The sequence below is a fragment of the Schistocerca serialis genome, chromosome 4, assembly GCF_023864345.2.
Source record: "Schistocerca serialis cubense isolate TAMUIC-IGC-003099 chromosome 4, iqSchSeri2.2, whole genome shotgun sequence".
Lineage (NCBI taxonomy): Eukaryota > Metazoa > Arthropoda > Insecta > Orthoptera > Acrididae > Schistocerca > Schistocerca serialis.
This window is the reverse complement of record NC_064641.1, coordinates 872,306,311-872,320,572: the sequence shown is the minus strand read 5'-3', so window position 1 is coordinate 872,320,572 and position 14,262 is coordinate 872,306,311. Positions and strand designations below refer to the sequence as shown.

At 44.4% G+C, this 14,262-nt stretch overlaps 1 protein-coding gene across 1 annotated transcript in view; it reads left to right on the top strand.

Annotated features, from left to right (window-relative positions):
- LOC126473522 (rRNA N6-adenosine-methyltransferase ZCCHC4) overlaps positions 1-14,262 on the top strand; it is a 270,950-nt gene that overhangs the window by 47,972 nt on the left and 208,716 nt on the right. The window lies entirely within an intron of this gene.

The window sequence follows — 14,262 nt, the reverse complement described above, 5'->3', positions numbered from 1 at the left end:
ACACTCATTTGGATTTTGAGTCCGGCCATGAAGACATTTCTTTAGTAGACTAATATCTGCAAGGTCTCGGAATATTGGTTTTATTTCATCCATTATGGCAGGTGGCAAGTGATGATGGTGATTGTATTGTTTCTTAGTTACCTTGCCTCTGTTCTACTTGCACCAACTATCGTCTCCTTTTGGACATAGCCCATGTCGGAGATTCTCATTGTTTGAAGCTGTATGAAAAAACAGAGCCCAGACTGCTCTTCTCATTAATTCTGCATCTGCTGTATTCTGTCTTATTGCTAGACCATAGCACTTCTGAATATGATCTATTGTAGCATCTGTCAGTCTATTTTTCCCATCTAAAGTTTTTCCATCACTCAATTTCTTGCCTTTCATGCTAGCCTTGAGCCGTCGAAGTCTTGATCCCATCCTTTTCTGAACATGGCCAACACACTCCAGTTTGGAAATTTTCACATCGTTACCATAGGGTCTCAGTTCCTCAATTTCTTTGAAAGCCTTTGAGTCACCATCTCCAAGATAATTTATGTATCTAACGTTGTACCATTTTACTGAGCATTGATAAATACTTCTTACACCAGCAACTTCCATACCACCACTTGACCCATAGTAATTTGCCATGCACTCCTCTTATTTTTCATTTTCTCCTTGCATCTGCAATGCTTAGAAAGTATTGCCACATCAACTACCTTACCAGTGTCCACACTTGTAGCTGTTACTACACCATTCAGAGATGTGTGGCCTCTCTTCTGCCAGCTTCCATCAAAAGCTATGGACAAGTCTCTCCTATTATTATTTTCAACAACTGCTTCCTCAACAGCATCTTTCATGTTTTCCTGTGCCACATCTTCTACAGCAGAGCCTATTGCAATTATGTGTTTGTTAAATTTTGAAGGTGGAGGAGGGAGGTTCATCACACCACACACCATGGCACCTGCAGCCCTGCCCTTTCCTATACACCGTAATCCATAAACCAGTCTAATGTTTATATCGTATAGTTTACCTGTATCTGCAGTAACATGTGAGGAATTGAAGAAAGTAACACTGTGTTTGCAATAACTGCACATCAACTCTAATTCACAAGCAAGTCCTACATGTAAGTTTGTTTTCAATGAAACACCACATTTTCCACATTGTTTGCAGCACCCATTGTTCTCCAAAACGTCTGATAATAAAGAGACGTTAATTCCCTCATATTTTGTAGTCCCAGCATTTAGTTTCTCGTATTCTTCTTCAATTCCAGCTAGTTTTCTTCTTGAAGCACTTTCCGGTGTAGTGGCAGCAGCATCACTCAATGTATCACTACCAGTGTTGAGGTTAGTCGCTACTGGGACATCAGATACTGATGAAGGTGAATCAGACGAATTTTTAGTACACTTTACTTTCTTGCACCAATGTACACGCTTTCTAAATACCTTCAGACTAAGTCTTGGCATGTTGAAGGAAAGAAAACTCAATGACTTCTCCACATACGACTTTCACAACAATGACATGGATATACTCACAAAGGAAACAATACAAATGGTACAGAATCTATTGTCAACTGTCTAGCAGTGTAGCCAACAGAAAAGCTAACTCTCTTGTGCTCAATTATATCTCTGGCAAGGCTGTCTATATCAGGTATATTTCGCGTCTCATATACAAGGTGCGGAACATCGTGTGTCAAAATTATTTAAAATAGTTCTATTCACGTCATCCAAATATTGTATACATGGTATTAAATGGGAGAGTCTAAATTTTTCGAAAATGCATTTACCCAAAAATCGATTTTTTCATCGAAAAACTCATTCCGTATACCCTTAAGTTTTGTCAGGTTTTTATTCACATTTACTTCTTTAGACAGAGAGCTGCGTGCTTTTTTGGAAAACTTTTGTGTACTTTAGTTGTCAGCACTGTGTCGATCCTCAATGCTTTGCATTACTTCCTCTATTTGCTTAATGCGTGAAACAGTAATAGCTGTTAACAGTATCCTGAGAACTAAAAGCAAATTAAACGTTGAATGTTTTTTCTCCCACTGGTTGGAAGGGGTTTATTTCAATAAATGATGTGGGATCCTAGGCGGGTCCGCCAAATGTCGGGTTTTTTTGACAAGAATGCTTTTACTTGTTCACTTTCCGTACTGGATCGGGTCGTTGGCTCTGGCCGAAGGCCTGTTATGAGACCCAACCTGTTAATTAAAACTGCCTCTTTACTAATTTTGATTAATATTTAATAACTAAATAGTGTTCAGGGAACTGATCACTACTAAACAAACAAGGATAACATTGAACACATTTATTGAACAGTAATCTTCGTAACACCAAACTGAACAATAACATACATTTATAAGTGATAAAATCATGCTAGTAATGGCAGTGGCCCTTAAATTCCAAAACTGACTCTTAATGTCGGATAATGCATCTGTACTTATCATTTTCTACTCTCTCCTCTTGTCAGACGGCATAAAATACGTCAGACACACCTACTTCAATTTCCAAATTCTCAATAAGAGCGTGGCTGGAAAACTGAGCTCTGGTAATCACAGGCGTGCGTAATACCGGATTAAGTGCCGAAGCTGAGCATCACGTTACCAAATGTAGCGTCGTGGACAGGTCAGCAAGCTGCCGATGGCGTCTGCGTCGTCGAGGAGCCTCAATTGTAACAAAAATGAATTTATTTTCGCGAACAGGCTTCCTGTTCGTAAACTCCTATTCAAAAGCTAATTGTGCTTTCTTTCCAATCGCCTCGCACTCGTTAAGATGGGACTCACCAGCCCAAAGGCGGAATCCAGTAACGTCTTTAATAAAGTTTGGCTCAAGGAATTCCTCTGCTTCTGTCTGCTTTCTGTGGGACAGTATTCCCAACCGTAATTGGCGGAATCAGCCTGTCTCTAACAGTAAAACACGACAGTTCCCCTAACTGAATACTAGTTTCAGTTGCAGCTGGGAGACTTATTCAAAGTCCTGCACAGCACACTGGAAAGAATTTACTTTCCTACAGCAGAGCCGAAAGCACGACGTCCGCTCGCTACAGGAGCTAAGACGCTTCTCCCAGATAACAGCTCCAAAAGCTTCCCTTTGCAAAAATCAGCACTCCTACGCTATTTTTCGAACTGGCCAATCCCGTGGCTCTAGACCAGCAGTTCGCTCCCACTATTATTTGCTGGCTTCTTCCAGCCAATCAAAACATTCCGCTCTTTACTGCGCCTAGAATGTTCTGGAAGAAACTGAAACTCCGTTCAAAATTGAACCCACCAATCGTCTCTCTCTGTTCGCCCTCACGCGGGAAAAGGTCATTGCACTAGCTTAACCGCGTTTCTTAGAAAGCCCCAGAAAACGTTAAGACTCGTGGGAAGGCTCCCTTAAGGTCGGAACATACGCGTCTGGGCCGTGTCAGGGCCGAGCGTCGGGCGAATGACGGCCGTGCTGCGGTCCGTTCCTGCAGGGGCCACACATGATGGGAGCACGTCCGTGTCTTTGTTGTTCCTTGTAGTGACTCGGACTCGGTGATATGTGTTTCTGTTTGTGAAAGCTATAAAACATGTTCACTAATTTTCGTAATAGTGAATTAAGACTTACAGCACTTGCTTTAGACGAAGAGGAAAAAAGAACGAAGGCAAACAAGAAGAAAAAAATTATGGATTCACAGTGCCTGGGAAACAAGACCAGTACAGGGAGAGTTTCGAACATTATTTTCTCATCTCATAGATGATGAGACTAAGTTTTATGAATAATTTAGGATGACTCAGTACACCTTCTGTGAGCTTTTAAAGAAACTACAACCAAGAGTGAGAAAAAACGATACTTTCTGGAGAGTATCAGTTTCACCCAAAAAACGATTGGCTGTTTTTTTTAAGGTAGGTTAAAGAAAAAGTACACAGAACACAAATAAATAAGAAGTTTTAAGGACAGCATTTTTTATTACTTTAGTAATTGAAAGATAAATACTTAAGTTAGTAAATAATACAGTTAAATTTCTACTACCCGAAGAAAAACAAATGAGGACTATTCAGGGAATTCGTTTCTGAAGCTGATGAGGATGCAGGGAAACTTGGAGGATGATGGCTTTGGTTATTTACATACGAATTGTGGGAATCCCTTTGCAGATCCAAAAGCTGCTGTGCAGGTTCTGTTGACTCGATTTCCACAGGTGTAGGATATGGTGTTGAAACAGATTTTGCTGAGGAATTGGGGGATGATGGAGTGAATTGTGATGGACTGATACGTCATTCATGAGTTGCTTGAGTTCAAAGTCTTGTACAATTGAAAAAATCCTGCTTTTAGCTTGATGAAAAAGTAGTGGATGCAACGATTTTAGGGCTGGTGCTATACCAGCCAAAAAAGCATCAACTGGGTTTTGTATTTTTGTTTTTCAGCTTTTTTTCTGCCAAAATGTAATTTGATTCTTGTTTATGCTCATTATTGTCTTGCGTGTAAGCAACATTGGAAACCGTTTCTCGTTCTACCGTGTAAGGTAGCAGGAACTTAAAGAGATTTTCATACTTATATTTATGTTGCTGAACAGCAGCTTGTCCTGAAACATTTCCCTTTGCTGCAGGGTTTTCCTTAGTTGGTCACGAACCTTTTTTTTTTTTTTTCGGTCCTCTGTTCCACCTGTAGCAAAAATATTTTATATCGCATGTTTTTTCCATTGTGCTTCTTGCTCTGATTGACCCATGTTATAATTTTATTGTAATAGACGTGGGACCGTACGGAAAAAACTATGATGGAAGCATTCTAGTAAATTCAAACCTTGGAAAGTCATTGGAAAGCAAGACGCTTAGCGTCCCAAAGAGTAAAACTATACCCGGAACTGATGTTGAGCTTACAGTGGTAATTGTAGGCGATGAAGCTTTTCCTCTCAAAACATACTTGATGCGACCATATCCTGGCAGGTACTTAAGAAATGGCAAGGCTATATTTAATTATCGTTTGAGTCAGGCAAGAATAATATCCGAAAATGCATTCGGTATATTGGAACAGAAATTTCGAATATTTAGAAGAATCGTTCAGGGAGATCCTAATAACCTTACGATTGTGACGGCTGCGTGTGTTCTGTACAACTTTATTCGAAAAATGGAAGGTTATAGGGTGCCCAAACAGAGGGTGGATCGAAAGGAAACTGCTGAGGGATCCGGAAGATCATCAAATCTTCGAATTCGTGGGAGATCAACAGATGCTGCATTTGCTGTACGAGAACAACTCAAATTCCTGAATTCTTCACAAGCGACTGTGGAATGGCCAGAACATGTCGCCTTGGCGATATAACGATGACATAAACCAAACATCTGTTTGTAAAATAAAAAGTAAATAAATATCTTTCAGGTATTAAAACTTACCATGCTAAGCCCTTAACTGCATACCACTCCCTATGTGCTGGCTGATTTTTTTTTCTATTTTCAACAGACTTTAAATAGCTGTAAAGGACGTTTAGTTAAAGATACATAAAAACTACAGATATGGTTTAAAACTTTAAGGTTTCAACTTTACATGGGTTAACAGTCATGTGTATGGGGCATATACTTTTTCCAAGAAGTGGTGCGGATTTCTCCTCGATTTTGCGAAAATAAATTTTTGTCAAAAATTTATTTTACTACTTTATTCAATTTAAAGAAGAATAAATTTTGGAAAGTGATCATTTGACGCTGAAAAGACATTTGTTATACCATTTGCACATAAAGCATAGCTACATACACACAAGCTATTTTGCATAGTGAACCACTATGTGATAAAGCTTGAAGCACGGGGTGACACACAAACCTACATTACTCACTGCACTCATAAGAAGTATCTTTCTTCCCAGTAATGTTCTTTCGTTTTCCACTACACACTACACAACGTCTTTGTGCTTCTTCCCTTTTGCCATTTCCACACGGTTCGTAAAATGTTTCTGCGACAATTGAGCAACCGTTGCAGATCCATGAGAATCCTCAATTCTCTCTCATCTCTGTTACACCAACGCAGTGAAGACCTTCTGTATAAACTTAGGAGTGCTCAGTTTCTTCTCATTGATGCAAAATACAACCATTGGAAACTGCCATAATTATACAGTGGAAGGCAAGCTTTCTCCACCACTTCACTGTTTTGTGATCAAGTGCTCCTGAGGTCATTAGCGCCCAGTCACAATTGTTAGAAGACATAGAATCTAGTAAAACTCAAGGGGGGGGGGGGGGGGGAGGACACCAGAAAGTTCTTACAAAGATGCAGATAAAGTAAGTGAAGGAGTTAGATGTCTTTGGACAAGCCAGTCAAAGTAATGAAACGAAGGACACGAGCAGCTGCTCGAGCATCATCAGCTAAGATATCCTGTAAAGTAGATGGCAGAGACAGGACAACACGAGATTGACTAAAACGGGGACACTACAATAAAACATGGCGCACTGTTAATGCATGACCACAAGGGCACTGCGGGCTGGGTCACCGGAGAGCAGGTAGCGGTGGCTAAACCGGCAATGCCCAATCTGCAACCTGGTCAGAAGGACCTCTTCTCGCCGAGATGGTCGGGAGGAGGATGTCCAAGTAGTTGGGAACGGTTTTACTGCCCGGAGCTTGTTTCCTTGAAGTGATGACCAAGTATCTCACCACAAAGACACAAGCCTCTTACAAGCAACCCCACTAATGTCAGAGGACGGGACACAATGGGAGGCCGGCCGAGGCAGGAGGACTGCAGCCTTGGCTGCATCAGCAGCAGCCTCATTCCGAGGCACTCCTACATGGCCGGAAACCCACAGAAAGCTGACAGGAGAGCCATCAGCAGCAGAAGAATGGAGGGACTGCTGGATCCGTTGCACCAAGGGATGGACCGGATATGGAGCTCCAAGGCTCTGAAGAGCACTGAGTGAATCAGAGCAGAGTACATACGATGAATGGCAGTGGCGGCGGGCATACTGAATGGCCTGATGGAGAGCAAAAAGCTCGGTCGTAAAGCTGGAACACTGGTCGAGGAGCCGGTATTTAAAGGTGCCGGCCCTGACGACAAAGGCACAGCTGACACCATCGTCAGTTTTGGAGCCATCAGTGTAAATAAAGGTGTGACTGGAAAGTCTCGCACGAAGTTCGACAAACCGTGAGCAATACACTGCAGCCGGAGTACCCTCCTTCGGGAGCGAGCTGAGGTCGAGATAGATACGAACCGGAGCCTGGAGCCACGGTGGTGTTGGGCTCTCATCCTCTCTGAAGGTGGTAGGGAGGGCAAAATCCAATTGTCGAAGCAGGCGACGAAAGCGGACTCCAGGGGGCAGCAGGGCAGACACATACAACCCATACTGACGGTCGAGAGAATCGGCGAAGGAGGACTGATAAGAGGGATGGTCGGGCACTGACAACAGCTGGCAGGCATACCGACAAAGCAGCACGTTGCGCTGGTAGGTCAATGGTAATTTGGCAGCTTCAGCATAAAGACTCTCGACAGGACTAGTGTAGAATGCTCCGGTCGCAAGACGTAACCCCCAATGGTGTATGGAGTTGAGACGGCGTAAGAGGGATGGCCAAGCAGACGAGTAGACGAGGCTCCCATAATCCAGCTTTGATCGGACTATGGACCGATACAAGCAAAGCAGGACAGTGCGATCCGCTCCCCAAGATGAACCACTAAGAACTCTGAGGACATTAAGGGAACGTGTACAACGGGCAGCCAAATAAGAGACGTGCGGAGACCAACAAAGTTTCCTGTCCAGCGTGAGACCTAGGAACTTAGTTGTTTCCATGAATGGGAGGACAACGGGACCGAGATGTAAGGATGGTGGAAGGAACGCTTTATATCGCCAAAAGTTGATGCAAACCGTCTTCTCTTCAGAGAACCGGAAGCCATTTGCCACACTCCATGAGTATATGCTGTCTAGACAAGCTGAAGGCAGCGCTCCAGGAGGCATGTTCTCTGGGCACTGCAGTAGATCGCGAAGTCATCGACAAAAAGAGAGCCTGAGACATTAGGTGGAATGCAATCCATAATTGGATTGATCGCTATGGCAAAAAGGGCTACGCTCAAGACGGAGCCCTGAGGCACTCCGTTCTCCTGGAGGAAGACGTCGGACAATACGGAACCCGCACGTACCCTAAACTTTCGATCTGTTAAAAAGAAATCAATGAAAAGGGGCAGGTGACCACGTAGACCCCACCTGTGCATAGTGTGGAGGATACCTCCTCTCCAACAGGTATCATAAGCCTTCTCCAAATTGAAGAACACGGCTACCGTTTGACGCTTTCGCAAAAAGTTGTTCATGATGAATGTCGACAAGGTCACAAGGTGGTCAACAGCGGAGTGGCGATGACGAAAGCTGCATTGAACATTGGTAAGTAGCCGTCGAGATTCAAGAATCCAAACTAACCGAGTGTTAACCATGCGCTTGTAAGAGAAATGGGGCAGTAACTAGAAGGAAGGTGTCTATCCTTCCCAGGTTTGGGTATAGGAACAATGACAGCGTCACGCCAACGCATGGGGACTTGACCTTCGGTCCAGACGCGATTGTAGGTGCGAAGAAGGAAGCTTTTGCCTGCCGGAGAAAGGTGGGCCGGCATCTGAACGTGAATGGCATCTGGCCCAAGAGCAGAGGACCGGGACAGTGCAACTGCACGTTCGAGTTCCCGTATAGTAAAGGGGGCATTATAATTTTCCAGATTCAGCGAGTGGAAGGAAGGTCGCTGAGCCTCTTCTGCCTCTTTCCTGGGAAGGAAGGCAGGGTGGTAATGGGCGGAGCTTGAAACCTCTGCGAAAAAGCGGCCGAAGGCATTGGAGACATCCACAGGATCAACAAGGACCTCAGTACCTGAAGTCAGGCCAGGTACCGAGGAGTGGGCCTTAATGCCCGACAGCCGGCACAGGCCACCCCAGACGACAGAAGAGGGAGTAAAACTGTTGAAGGAGCTGGTGAAAGAGGCCCAATAACCTTTTTCCTGTCTTTGATGACTCTACGGCATTGCGCTCGGAGTCGTTTGTATCCAATACAATTCGCCAATGTAGGATGGCGGCGAAAGGTGCGTAAAGCACGTCGTCGAGCACGGATAGCGTCTCTACAAGCCTTGTTCCACCAGGGGACGGAAACGCGACGTGAAGAAGACGTAGTACAAGGAATGGAACGTCGGCAGCATTGATGATAACAGCCGTGAGGTATTCGACCTGACTGTCACAACTGAGAAAATCGTAGTCCGGAAAGGTTGCCAGGGAGGAGTAAAGTCCCCAGTCAGCTTTCGGTATGTTCCAGCTCGAAGGACGTGGGGATGGCGTGTGGTGCAGGAGACGAATGACACAGGGGAAGTGGTCGCTCGAATAGGTGTCAGAAAGGACATACCACTCAAACTGACGGGCAAGAGTGGTAGAACAGGTCGAGAGGTCCAAGTGGGAGTAGGTATGAGTAGAGTCTGAGAGGAAAGTCGGGGCGCCAGTATTGAGGCAGACAAGACTGAGATGGTTGAAGACATCCGCCAAGAAGGAGCCTCCCTGACAGGATGCAGGAGAGCACCAAAGGGGATGATGGGCATTGAAGTCGCCAAACAATAAAAAGGCGGAGGAAACTGAACAAGCAGGTGCATCATGTCAGCCGGACTAACTGCGGATGACGATGGAGCGTAGACGGTACAAACGGAAAAAGTAAAGGCAGAAAGAGTAATACGGACAGCTATTGCTTGGAGTGGGGTGGTCAATGGGATGGGATGGTAATAGACATCGTCCCGAACGAGCAACATGACCCCGCCATGAGCTGGAATACCGTCCACAGGGGTAAGGTCGGACCGCTCCGAGGTATAGTGGGGAAAAGCAATACGGTCAGTTGGGCGCAACTTGGTTTCCTGGAGACCAAGGACGAGCGGACAGTGCAGGCAGAGGAGCAGTTGTAATTCCTCCCGATTAGATCGAATACCTCTTATGTTCCAATGTAACAAAGCCATCACTAGTCAGAAAAAAGGGGGAACAAAACGGGTGAAGAGCTGGTCACCTCGACGGCCGCGGAGGGCCAGGTTTTGAGGGAACAATGCTACAACCGGCGGGAGGTGGATCCTGTTCCATCGAGTTGTCGCCAGCTGCGGCCGTTTTCCCGGGTTGCGTAGGAGGGGCAGCATCATTCGCTGACGAGAGGCCAGCTGAGCGCCTGGCAGCAGCGCGTCCCGGCGAAACGGAGGACGGCCGGGAGCAGCGACTCATCGATGGAGCGTCAGACGAAACGCGCCAGGGTGGAGAGGGGGATAAAGACTTCTTCTTGGAGGCCTTCTGGGAAGTCCGATGAGGCACGGGGATGGTGGGCTGGACCCGAAGAAGGTCCTCACGCGCGGAGTCCGTTTTGGAACGCCGGACCTCGGAAGCCAGGGTCCGGAACGTTTCCCCGAGAAGAGGATCGCTTCTCAGGCGGTGGAGGGGGAGGAGGAGCAAGGGTGGCCCCTGGGGCAGGGGCCGCGAGGGAGGAGGATTTGGAAGGGAGGGATTTGGGAGGCGGAGGCATAGGGCCCGGATGGGGTGAGGAGGTGGAGGGGGGACAGGATAGGGGTGAGGATACTGTGGAAGGAGTGGACACGTCAACGTCACGGGATGGAGGCGGTCATACTTCTTCCTGGCCTCAGAATAAGGGAGGCGATCCAAAGTTTTTAATTCTTGAATTTTCTTCTCCATCTGATACGCAGGGCAGTCTAAAGATCTAGGTGAGTGGATGCCATGACAATTGACGCACCGAGGTGGTGGGGTGCATGTATGTTCCTCACGAAGAGGACGTCCACAATCGCCACAAAGGGGCTCAGCCTCACACCGTGACGACATGTGCCCAAAGCGCAAACACCGAAAGCAGGGCATAGGAACCGGGACGTAAGGTCGCACCAGTAGCACATCACCTTTACCTTCTCCGGGAGAACACAGGCGGTGGCTCACCTTCATCTGACGACAAATCTGTCTCTGAAATAATACAGAACGTAACAGAACAAATCGCAACATGAACCGTCTTGCTCTGCATCGATTTAGTAAGATGTTAGACTTACCTGGACTATCGTTATTTTCCGGCATTTCGTACTCACTGTCACTATCGAAATCCGAAAAATCATCATCAGTAGGTTCAGCAAGTACTTCAATCATTTTTCGAAGTTGTGCATCCTCATCACTCGCCATTGTGAGTAAAAAGAAGATAAACAAGCTAAAACCAAAATACTAGCGCCAAAATCAACGGTAAACAAACGACAGGACACCACAGAACACGTAACATACGCGTGAAAAACACACGTGAATTCGTTCGGAAATATAATATACGGATATATAGCATTACCTCACTAGGTGCTGCGATCTAGCGTTAATATGATGAACTGCAAGCATTACAGGACCTACAGGTTGCAGCGGGAACGCTAACAATGCGTTTGAAACACTAAAACAATGTGGAATGCCACGGGACGTAATATTACGGCGGTCGCATTTTCTTCGTTTCTGCCCGCGACGTAATATTACAGCAGCCACACGGTAAGTGTTAAAACTTGTATAGTTTTTATCTTACCTTTGGCTTGTAGATCTGTTGCAATTGTCTTCGAAACTCTGTCTTTGTACTCCATATTCCTATAGTTTTCACTTCCCTGATCGTAAAGAACAGGAAACTTACTAACTTCTGATTGTAGAATGAAGACTTTCACGACCGGGTGACGTGGCTATTGATATAGTTTCCGGGATGTGAGGTCGTGGTCCAAGAACTTTTCTGCTCCTTACGTTTCGTCCAGGACTGCGCTGGACTTCCTCAGAGGCACTGCTCCGCTGAGTCTTGCCGACTGACTGGTCGGGTGTGTGAGAGCGACTTATATATTGTGAGAAAGGGGGGCGTGGTTCAGGTGACACGTGATGAGCAGTGATAATCCATAGCAAAGATAAGGTTGACTATCGATTACCACCTTGTCAAAGATAAAAATTGTTAGCAATTTTGTAGGGCCACTGTCCATAAATCGCTAAGTTTCATAGCGTCCTCTTTCCTATTAAAATTATCGTGATGTTTATAAATTTCAATAGCTTCTCTATATAGCCGTGGATAGTAATATAACGTTGTAGATAAAACTTCGGTATTCGAAAACTTCACTTGGTGGTTGCTGGTTGAAAAGCATGTTCCGCTACAGCTGATTTTTCTATTTTTCCAAGTCGACAAAGACTTTTATGCTCTTTCAGTCGCGTGTTTACGCTTCTTTTGGTAGTACCAATATAAACTTTACCACAGGTACATGGAATTTTATACACACCACATGTCGACAGGGGAGGGCGTTTATCCTTCACAGATCGTAGTACTTGACTTATTTTCTTTGTTGGTTTAAAGACAGGTTTCATGTCATGTTTTCGTAAAATCGTACCGATCCGATCTGTTACTTTTTTAATAAAAGGGAGAACTACTGTGTTTTTCTGTCGTTGTGGTTCATTCTTATCTTTTGGTCTTCTATCCCTTGGACTCAAAATTCTATTTATCTCTTTTCTTGAGTAGCCGTTTTTTTCAAAAGCCTGCTGCAGATGTTTCACTTTTGCATCCAAATGTTCAGGTGTACATATTCGTTCCGCTCGATCGATAAGACTTTTTATGACACCCCTTTTTTGTTGTGGATGATGATGATTAGAATTTTTATGTAAATATCTGTCCGTATGTGTTGCCTTCCGAAAAACTTTATATTCCAAGCTTCTATCGGACCGTCTCATAACTAAGACATCCAAGAAAGATATTCTGTTATCCTTTTCTATTTCCATGGTAAACTGTATTTTTGGGTGAATTTTATTTAGATGATCAAAGAAATCGTCCAAGGCCTTTCTGCCATGGGACCAAACCACAAATGTGTCATCTACATATCGATACCAACGAGATGGTTTGTTATTAGCTTTGTCTAGGGCTGATTGATCAAAATTCTCCATGTAAAGATTGGCAATCGCAGGGCCTAATGGATTACCCATTGCTACTCCATCAAGTTGTTCATAAAATTCATTATCCCACTGGAACTGACTTGATGTAAGACAATGTCTGGAAAGAATAATCAAATCTTCTGGAAAAATATCCGCTATGAAAATCATAACTTAGTTAACAGGAATCATTGTGCATAAGGACACAATGTCCAAACTTACAAGAATATCTTCAGGGGCCAGAGTTAGTCCCTCTAGTTTTTCAATAAAATGGCGCGAGTCTTTTATATATGAGTCCGTTTTTCCAATAAATGGTTCTAAACAAGTTGTTAAATATCTTGCTATTTCATAAGTGGGAGAATTGATGGCACTGACTATGGGTCTTAAAGGAAAATCTATTTTATGAATTTTAGGTACACCATACAATCGAGGACACATAGCTTCACTTTTCAACAAAGTTCTTTTATCTTCTTTTCGGATAGAGGTAGATGACTTAATCAAATTATTTGTTTTCCTAAGTACACTGGCTGTAGGATCCCTCGCAAGTTTTTTATACTGTCCTGACGTTAAAAGGTTCAAAATTTTCCTTCGGTAATCTTCTGTATTCGTAACAACAGTAGCGTTCCCTTTATCTGCAGGAAGAACCACTATTTCTTCATCTGCATTCAAATCCGTAAGAGCCTTCCTCTCACCTTTTGTTAAATTACTTTCTAGAGGTCTGCTGTGGCTTAAAACTCTAGTGGTTTCAATTCGAATTGCATTCGCGGTTGCCTTAGGGATATTTCGTATACCTGCTTCTATATTCGCGATAATATCTTGAAGTGGTACTTTCACAGGTGTTATAGCGTAATTTCCTCCTTTTGCAAGGACGGAAATCTCGTCTTGAGAACACTTTCTTTGACTTGTTTATAACAGTATCACTCATCATCGTATTACTTGTAGTTGTTACATTAGCTTGTGACTTTCCGAACTTTTTCTTATGTCTACTAGTAGTCATGTCTATCGTAGCTACCATAGTTGTAAACGTAAGATAATCAGTTTTATTCCACAGGTCCATCTGTATCTGACAAGCTAAGAATAAATGAAGCTTCAGTAGCTCACAGTCAACAGAATCCATTTGTCGTCTTACTAACTTCTTTTATTGGTCGTTCCACATCCATGTTTTGTTCACAGTCTTGCGCAATTGCACAGCTCACAAGACAATTCTACCGTCAGGCAGTGTGTGTCACGTGAAAAATTAAACACGGCGAATCCAGTCCGGCCCGGCCCCGGCCCGTTGACTTTCCTCGTGCACGGCCCGGTCAAGTGGGGCCCGCAACATTTGTTTTAATGATGTATTTTGTTGTCTGGGTGACGGCTGATAATCGGACGTGTCTCGGCACGGACACGGTCCGGACATGCGTGTCCCGACCTTTAGGCGCCAGCTCGTCTCGACATAGTGGCGTCGGCGTAACG